The 10,000-nt window shown below is 35.6% G+C and overlaps 3 non-coding genes across 3 annotated transcripts; 2 read left to right on the top strand and 1 right to left on the bottom strand.

Moving 5' to 3' along the window:
• The first annotated feature begins 548 nt into the window (after positions 1–548).
• On the top strand, positions 549–635 carry TRNAS-GGA (transfer RNA serine (anticodon GGA)). The gene has a single exon. It is a non-coding gene; the product is annotated as a tRNA-Ser (tRNA).
• A 1,287-nt stretch (positions 636–1,922) lies between these two features.
• Positions 1,923–1,995, bottom strand: TRNAT-UGU (transfer RNA threonine (anticodon UGU)). The gene has a single exon. It is a non-coding gene; the product is annotated as a tRNA-Thr (tRNA).
• A 1,985-nt stretch (positions 1,996–3,980) lies between these two features.
• On the top strand, positions 3,981–4,053 carry TRNAF-GAA (transfer RNA phenylalanine (anticodon GAA)). Its single transcript has one exon. It is a non-coding gene; the product is annotated as a tRNA-Phe (tRNA).
• Positions 4,054–10,000: the final 5,947 nt, after the last annotated feature.

Here is a 10,000-nt window from a genome sequence, read left to right as displayed (position 1 = left end):
ACCAACCCATCCATTTTGGGCGAATAGCGCGTATCCACAAACAAAACAATACAATGGAAATATTAAAATCATAGGGCGACCCATGAATTTATTTATAATAGATCCATGGGAATAATAGATCCATGGGATAGCTCATGAGAAGAGTTGTTGTTGATAAATCTGAAACTAGAAAGGAATTTTTTAATTCCTATGGACCTCTAAATATAACCATAGTATAAAATACTATAGTATAGTATAGAGTTTGTGGATTCGTCCCAATTCATTGGTTGTTTAATCCGGTATACGGTATAAATATCCGAATAAGATGGAGAGGGTCGTCGTCTTGACAAAGATGAATAGATAGTTTTTTTAATATTAAGTTAATATTAAATAAAAAAAAATGTGTTTTTATCCCTCGAGCCTCGAAGGAAGATCTTTGTTTGACGAAAAGTTTTCGATTTATAATAGATCGGTCGTACCTTTATTGTATTGCAATAAAAAATTCAATAAAATAATATGAATGACTCGCTATTCACCGGGTTTCCGGGCAATAATCCTAAGATTCTGTGGGAAAGGTGGCCGAGTGGTTCAAGGCGTAGCACTGGAACTGCTATGTAGGCTTTTGCTTACCGAGGGTTCGAATCCCTCTCTTTCCGTACCTTGACCTACACCTAATTTACCAACGTTACCAACCACAATGTATCAAATAACAATGGATACCATTATTCCAAGAGTAGGGCCTTTGCTTTCTAGTGATTCTCTATTGCCAATTACTGTGGTAGATAAAATATCGGATCGGAAAGGGTGGACAAGGAATGAGAATCTGACCGCGGATCCACTTGGGATACGAAAAGGATACGAAAATGGGGGAAAATCCGGATTAAATCCCTTAACTTAGTTCTATTTACTTTGTTTGGTGAAACAGGGTAGACAAAATTGTATTGTCCAAAGCTTAATTATTTTATTTTAATTAAGTTTAAGTCTGACGGGAATAATATTCCACGACTAGTAATTCATTGATTTTTAAGCCGATCCATTTACTATCTATTATTTGATTTACTATTCCTTTATATTGGAATGAGTCAAGAGTCAAATGTTTTGGCAATTCCTCGCGGGGAGATGAATCCACATAATTTTGAATCAGAGCTCTGGATCTTTGTTCATCTCTCGTAGTAATAATATCTCGGGGTTTACACCGATAACTTGGGATATCTACTATACGACCATTAACTAAAATATGTCTATGGTTAACTAGTTGTCTAGCTCCAGGAATGGTCGAAGCCATACCCAATCGAAAAAGGATGTTATCCAAACGCATTTCAAGTAGTTGTAGTAAAACTTGACCTGTTGACCCTTTGGCTTTCCCAGCGATACGAACATATCTAAGCAATTGCCGCTCTGTCAGACCATAATGAAAACGCAATTTTTGTTTTTCTTCTAGACGAATACGATATTGAGATCTTTTCCCGGAACGCGGTTGGTTTCTAAGATCACTTCCGGATCTAGGTCTTTTACTAGTGAGTCCCGGTAAAGCCCCCAGACGGCGTATTTTTTTGAAACGAGGCCCTCGGTAACGAGACATAAAGACTCCTTATTTTATTGAAATTGGATTTCACAGAATAAAAAAATTAAGACTGAACTAAACGATAAACGAAGCTAAACTCGCTGAAATACTATAAAGAAGAATGAGATGAATTGTCTCAATAACCAGATTATTTTATATAGTTATATATAGGAAGTTAAGTATCCCTTTCTTGTTCTGTAGAGATCTAACAGCTTCAATCCATTTTTTATTCTTTTTTATTCATAGTTGGGAGTTCCCGTAACATACTATGTTGACCCGACATTTGGAGAAAATTGAAAAGTCTTTTCAATTTCTCTTGATCTCAAGGAGACATTATCAATATCAATATCAATCATGGAAAAAATCGAATAAATGGAAAAGCCGGCTATCGGAATCGAACCGATGACCATCGCATTACAAATGCGATGCTCTAACCCCTGAGCTAAGCGGGCTCACATAACAGAAATAGTGCATAGGATTTCGGGAAACTACTGGGACTTAGCTATTAGTAATTAGCTATTTATTTATTTTTTTATTTTATTTATCTATTTATTTATCTATTATTAATATCTATTATTAATAATTAATATAATTATAATAAATAAATAAAGAGTAGTTTGTTTTTATTATTATTATAATTATTATTAATTATTATTATTATATATAATATATATATATATAAATACAATTATATAAATACAAATACAATTATATAAATACAATATCAATATTATATTAATAATACAATATTAATATTAAATAGAATATAATATTAATTATGACAACATTAATATTAATAATGTAATTATTAATATTAATGTTGTTATGTAATAATAAATAATAATATAATATTAATATATTATATTATTAATATTAATTAGATTATATTATGATTATGTAATATTAGTAATATTAATTACTTAATCTTAATAAAATAAACTAAAAAATAAAAATTAGCTTAGTTATATATTCTATATATAGTTATAGAAATTTAGAAATTCTATTTATTTACACTATAGGAATTCCTATAGTATAGGAGATCCTTCCTAAGGAAAGGATAAGATAAAGGAAAGGATAAGATAAAGATAAGGCTGCAGTCCAGAGCATAATGAGACATTCCTCTGGTTTCATTCGGAAAGGGAGGGGATAAGACGATAAAAAAAGAATGAATATCGACCGTTCCAGTATTCCAAATAGCGCTAAAAAAATAAGGGGTGTAAAGACATATATATATATGTGACGTGGGATATATCCATCCATATTGAATTGCGGATACATCAATGATAGAATCATTTCTGATTGGATCATATCAAATATGGGCCCGCCACTCCGATAGGGATGAAAGAAGCTGGTCAAGAAATATAATAGGGACACACCTCTTTGATATAGGAATAAGGGCCTGTATCTAATGAATTCAACGGCTCCAAGATAAATGAAAGAAAAGAAGGGGGGGTCACAATGTGATTTCTTTCTCATAAGGAAGAGGGAGGGGGATATGGCGAAATTGGTAGACGCTACGGACTTGATTGGATTGAGCCTTGGTATGGAAACCTACTAAGTGGTAACTTCCAAATTCAGAGAAACCCTGGAATTAAAAATGGGCAATCCTGAGCCAAATCCTGTTTTCAGAAAAAAAAAAGGATAGGTGCAGAGACTCAACGGAAGCTGTTCTAACGAATGGGGTTGACTTTACTACATTGGTAGAAGAATCCTTCTATCGAAACTCCAGAGTGGGATGACCCTAGATATGTACGTATACGTACTGAAATATCAAAGATTAATCACGACCCGAATCCATATTTTTTTTTTCTAAAAATTTCAGAATAATAATTTCAGAAGCAGAAGGAAGAATCGAATAGTCAGTGATCAAATCGACTATCACACCAGAGTCTGATAGATCTTTTTAAGGATGTCTGATAGATCTTTTTAAGGATTGATTAATCGAGTGAGACGAGAATAAAGATAGAGTCCCATTCTACATGTCAATACTGACAACAATGAAATTTATAGTAAGAGGAAAATCCGTCGACTTTAGAAATCGTGAGGGTTCAAGTCCCTCTATCCCCAATAAAAGGCCTATTTGACTCCCTAAGCATTTATCCTCTTTTTTTTTTATCAGTGGTTCAAAATTAGATATGTTTTTCACTTACTCTACTCTTTCACAAATGGATCCGGCCAGAAATCTTTCTCTCTTCTCACTGTGATAGATATGATATACGTACAAATGCCCATCCATATATGGATGGGCAAAGAATCTCCATTACGGAACCTTTCACAGTTCATATCATTACTCTTACACTTACATTTACAAAGTCTCCTTTTTGAAGATCCAACAAATTACCGACTTTATTTAGGTAAGTTAATGCTTTTTGAGTCCCTTTCATTGACATAGGCCCAAGCTTTCTTTTTCTTTTAGTAGGATCATGCATCGAGAATGGTCGGGATAGCTCAGCTGGTAGAGCAGAGGACTGAAAATCCTCGTGTCACCAGTTCAAATCTGGTTCCTGGCACGTGGTTAATGTATCGAATAGATAAGATACTCATACAAATAAATCAATAGAGTCAGAACCCATATTAATATTATTTAATATTATATGCGTTAATAGTCCAGAGCATAATACATATTTATCCATCTACATCTAGATGTATAGATAGACGCCTCCGTCTTGTAGATGGGTAAAAAACGAGTAGATGGGTAAAGATATGAGTAAAGAAAATAATTGGATTCCGTTCCCTCCTCTTTTTTGTTTGTTTGTTCATACTGTATCTCTTCCCGCACAAAAAGAATGTTAATACTTCATACATATCCGAAGTCGAAGTTAGTTGGTCGAAAACCCTAAAAGACTAGTCTGGAGGAGTTGAAGGATAGGAAAAGGCAGGGTTCATTTCAGAGACAGTCCAAAAAATCCGATCCTTTTTTATTTTATTTAATTTCTGAATTTTTCTTTTTTTATTTCAGAATTTACGATTTTATTTCATATTCTATTTCTTCACTTTCCCATTTATTCACTCCCTTCTATGCAGCTTTCCGTGGCCCCATCTAAGCGATGCGCGCGGTACAAAGTTCATGGTGCAGAACTCTTTTGATTCATCCTACAGGCTCTGCTCATCTGAAATGGGACTCTTCAAAATTTGAGAATCTAAATGAAGCTTCTTTAGCAGCCCATCCATAGTACGAATGAAAGGCCAGTTACTCCGTTTCATCTAGAACAGAACGTAAAAAGATTCCTTGAATATCTGGAGTCGTATAAGTGAAGATTAGTTTCTTATCATTCATCTTATCATTCAATGAGCATCTTGTATTTCATAGAAATTGGGGGTAATATAATCCTTACGTAAAGGCCAGCCTAGCCAACTTTCGGGCATCAAGATACGTTTCAGGCGTGGATGATTCTCATAAGCGATTCCCAACATATCATAGGATTCCCGCTCTTGAAAGTCTGCGCTTTTCCAAATCCAGAAAACAGACGGGATTCTAGGATTCGTCCTTGGGGCAAATACTTTTATGCATACCTCTTCGGGTTGATCCACACCATACTGTATTCTCGTAAGATGATACACGCTAGCTAACAATCCGCCTGGTGCTACATCATAGGCACACTGGGAACGTAGATAATTGTAACCATATACATATGAAATGACAGCAATGGAGTACCAATCCTCGGGTTTTATTTGTAAAGTCTCTATTCCTTGGTAATCGAAGCCCAAAGATCTATGAACTAGCTCATGCTTGACTAGCCAAGCGGATAAACGACCCTGCATCTTCTTGATCTCTCCCACATTTGTATGAGTATTTCAAATTGCCGATGAAATTTATGAAGATTGACCCACTGCTTGTTATCCTGGACAACACAAAAGCATCCTGCCTTTCCTAATTCAATAATTCGTGGGAAGACACTGAACTTTTGTATTTGAAAAATGCTTCAGAAGGTATCTCTGAAGTAGATGGGGACTGGTAGAGTAATCCTTGATCATAATTTCCAGTATGAGTACTTCGCTCAACATGAAACTTGTGATTGGTAGTAAAATATCGATTTTCCTGTTGAGACCCAATTCTATCTTCATAGATTTCTCGAGAGACTTTCTTACGAAGTTTCGTTATAGCATCCATAATTGCCTCTGGTTTGGGTGGGCAGCCCGGCAAATAGACATCCACAGGAATTAGCTTATCGACTCCCCGAACGGTACTATAAGAATCGGTACTAAACATCCCCCCTGTAATGGTACAAGCTCCCATAGCAATGACATATTTCGGTTCAGGCATTTGCTCATATAATCTCACTAAAGAAGGAGCCATTTTCATTGTTACCGTGCCGGCTGTTAAAATTAGGTCCGCCTGCCTAGGACTTGATCTTGGTACCAGCCCATAACGATCAAAGTCGAATCGAGATCCTATTAATGAAGCAAACTCAATGAAGCAACAACTGGTACCGTAGAGAAGTGGCCATAAACTGGAGAGTCTTGACCAATTCGAGAGGTCATTCGGTGTAGTTGAAATAACTGAATTTTGGGCTGTTCGGTCAAGTAACGGAAATTCAATAGAATTCATAACTGTCTCAATGTAACCTTTTCCTTCTTTTTTATTGTCTGAGGATTCAGGGGTTAAGACCATTCCAATGCTCCTTTTCGCCATGCATAAACTGAACCAACAATTAGGATAAGCACGAAAATGAAAGCTTCTATAAATACGGATAGACCCAATACATCGAAACTCATTGCCCATGGATAAAGAAAGACCGTTTCAACATCAAAAACAACAAAAACTAGAGCAAACATGTAATAGCGGATTCGGAATTGTAACCAAGCATCCCCCATTGGTTCTATACCCGATTCATAACTGGAGAGCTTCTCCGGTCCTTCACTAATCGGGGCTAAAACTCCGGAAATAAAAAATGCCAAAATAGGAATAACACTTGATATTATCAGAAATGCCCAAAAAATATCATATTCGTGAAGCAGAAACATAGATGCACTCCTATTAATGTGGAATATACCGAATTAGTCAATTCGAATTTTAATTGTCAATTTATTCATAACTATTTAGTCGAAACACCAATTAGGGTGGAACCACGTAGTTTCATTTGTTTGCTATGAATCATGTCTCGTTTCAAGATTCATCCAACGGAATCCCACTTACATTTACTTCGATTCCATTCAGGATGTAGACATATTATGTTTTTATACAAAAAAACTCTCTCACTTTGTTTTGTTTCGGATTTTCTTAAAATAAAAAAGTAATTAAAGACTATTTGAAATAATATGAAAATAATATGAATATTATTTCTATTCATAAAATCATAAAAAAAAAATATTAAATATAAATATATAACATAACAATGTTATATTAATATATTAATTAATATTTAAATTAACAGAAAATTCAAAATATGAAATTGAATTAATATTTAATATAATATAAATATATATTATATCAAATTTCTAATATAATTTGAATAATAATAGAATAAAAATTCTAATAAATAATAAGCCTGGCTTGGGTAAATTTTTCTCTCTTTTTTTTTTTTCTTTTATAATATCACAACACAAATAGTCAGATGTAGTAGAATGCCTAGGGATTTCTATCTTAGGATTTATGGTATATTCCACTTGGTTTGTGTTGATGTATTCTTTTCATTAGGGTCTGGTTAGAGGATCGTCATTCTGTCTATTGATTCGATACAGATACGGAAATAGAATGCATCGGCCAATTAGATTCTCTCCCTTTGTCCCAAATTTATACTTAATTGATTTGATTCAATCTGTTAAATTGTGAGAAATCCTTCCATATTTCCATATAAACTTCCATATTTCCATATAAATAGATATATAACAACTCATGGATTCCTATACCAAATTATAGACTTTTGACTTGTACTCCCTACCCCCGATGGTCCCCCTAGAGAGAATAAAGAATCGAGTTATTTAATTAGACTTAGAATAGAAGTCTTGAAGAAGTCATTCCATTTCGGACCAATTTCTAGGACTCAAAATCGCGATTTGAAATGATTTGAAATACTTGTTAATAACATCTGATAAGACTACCCAAGGGGTTAGGTTTCGTGACAATAAAAAGGTTTGTTTCCTTTGAAGTAAACCTACACAATGGAGTGTACCACAGTCGTAGAATCGGCTGAATCATAAATGATCCGCATAAGATACTTCTAATGGAATCAGGCGTTGTTGAACGATTCGACAGACCAAATCCAAAAATAGACTCATAGAAATAGAAGAGGGTGCAAACGTTGATACGTTTAGGTTATAGGTTAGCGTCCATTTTTTATCTCTGAAACAATGCACTGCATTGGAGTTATTGTGGAACAACAAAGCGATGAGTCAGAAGGATCCCCAGCCCGTGCAAGTTCAAACAGGCCCCCAATCTTCTTGCTTGCATAAAGTCTGTATCGGAAGGAAGGACCAGTAGAATTGGAATGATGAACAATTGAATTAGATTAGGTTGGAATAAAAAAAAAATAAGTATTGTGCAGAAACAGAAGACTACTTGCTTTGCCAACCCACCGCGCGGGCCAGCCACAAGCACTAATGTGAGAAAATGAGAGCTACACAAAAATGTCAAAATGACACGGATGTCAAAATATATAGGGCTATACGGACTCGAACCGTAGACCTTCTCGGTAAAACAGATCAAACTGAGTATTATCTAAATGATTCGAACTGTTTCAAAGACCCAACATGCATTTTTTTTGCATTGGGCTCTTTCGTTAACTGATATAAGAATCGGCTAGTCCACCATACTTTTTCTTGACAGGAAGATAACGAGATGGTTCCACGTGCTCTGATTCATTTTTTGTATTCTGATCCAGGAGCAATACCAAAGTGTTTTCAAAGAAGGATTGCCTTGACGTAGGTCTGCCTCCGGCCTAGATCAACCTAAGTTAGGTTGAGTCTCTATCGCTCCGCTCAAAGAGTCAAATATGATACTTCATACACCTTAAAGCTCATAGGGCGAAAAGAGGTTATGTTATTTTGAGGTCCTTATACCCATTATGCCTAGCATTGAATAGACTAGGTATTCACCTTATCAATTATCAAATCAATGATGGGTTCTATTTTAAATTGGTACCTGAATCGGACCGAACCAAAGATTTGTCAGGCTATTGTTCTCTTGTTCCCTCGAATCCATGGAGTAAGACACCGATTTATCAATAAGATCAATTCTGTTGATTGCATGATGAACTCCCCTGAAAAAGCATTGGCGCGCGTGTAAACGAGGTGCTCTACCTAACTGAGCTATAGCCCTTGTCATAGATATCTTAACATCTAGATAATATCTTGTCAAGATGGATATTCTATGGTCCCATATGATAGCTCTCTGACCCCTTTACTGACAAAGATTGGTATTGCTTAGAAGTAGTATTCCATCTATAATGCCCATGCGAGGGGTCTTCCTTTTTTTTTTCTTTGTGATGATAAATGACCTACTTAACTCAGCGGTTAGAGTATTGCTTTCATACGGCAGGAGTCATTGGTTCAAATCCAATAGTAGGTATAACTTATTAGATACCGGAGTCAATGGTCTCTAATAAGTTTTTCTACCCACCCTTTCCTATTTTTTAATTAATCTTTTACCCTTTCCCTATTATCCTCCCACTATTCATACTTTATGTTTGTATTTTTTTCCTTGCATCAGATTACACTTGATTGTATCCAATTGGTGGAATCCAAATAAGGTGTATAAACGGAGCTTCTTTTGATTATTCTGATGCATCGACGATTACGAAAACGAAATAGCATTGACAGCCTCTACGCGTGTCCTAGCTCGTCTGAGAGCTAGATTCGCCTCAATTACCTGTCTCTTGCCTTCAGCTTTACTCAAGTTAGCTTCCGCTATTTCAAGAGTTCGCTGAGCTTCTTGCGGATCAATGTCACTACCCCTCTCACCATCATTTACTAAAATGGTGATCTCATTATTGCCTATTCTAGCGAAACCACCCATCAGAGCCATCGTTACCCGTTGATCGTTAAGGCATATTCTCAAAATACCTATATCTACTGCTGTGGCAATAGGGGCGTGATTTGGTAATACACCAATTTGGCCACTATTAGTAGATAAAATAATTTCTGTCACTTCTGAATCCCAAATAATTCGATTAGGAGTCAGTACACAAAGCTTTAGGGTCATTTCTTCAATTTGCTCTCCACATCTAAGTTCATAGCCTTCGCGGTAGCTTCATCGATGTTACCTACCAAATAAAAGGCCTGCTCGGGAAGACCATCTAATTCTCCGGAAAGGATCAGTTGAAACCCCCTAATTGTTTCTGCGAGACCAACATATTTTCCTGTAGAACCGGTAAAAACTTCTGCTACGAAGAAGGGTTGTGATAAGAAACGCTCAATTTTTCGTGCTCTTGCTACGGTTAAACGATCCTCTTCAGATAATTCGTCCAACCCAAGGATAGCTATAATATCCTGAAGTTCTTTGTAACGTTGTGAAGTTTG

This window comes from Aristolochia californica, unplaced genomic scaffold, assembly GCF_029961685.1.
Source record: "Aristolochia californica isolate CCGP_79_NKW_82.1479 unplaced genomic scaffold, dmAriCali1.0.hap1 SCAF_228, whole genome shotgun sequence".
NCBI classification, from domain to species: Eukaryota; Viridiplantae; Streptophyta; class Magnoliopsida; order Piperales; family Aristolochiaceae; genus Aristolochia; species Aristolochia californica.
The sequence above is the reverse complement of the archived record's forward strand: the minus strand, read 5'-3'. Positions and strand labels throughout refer to the sequence as shown.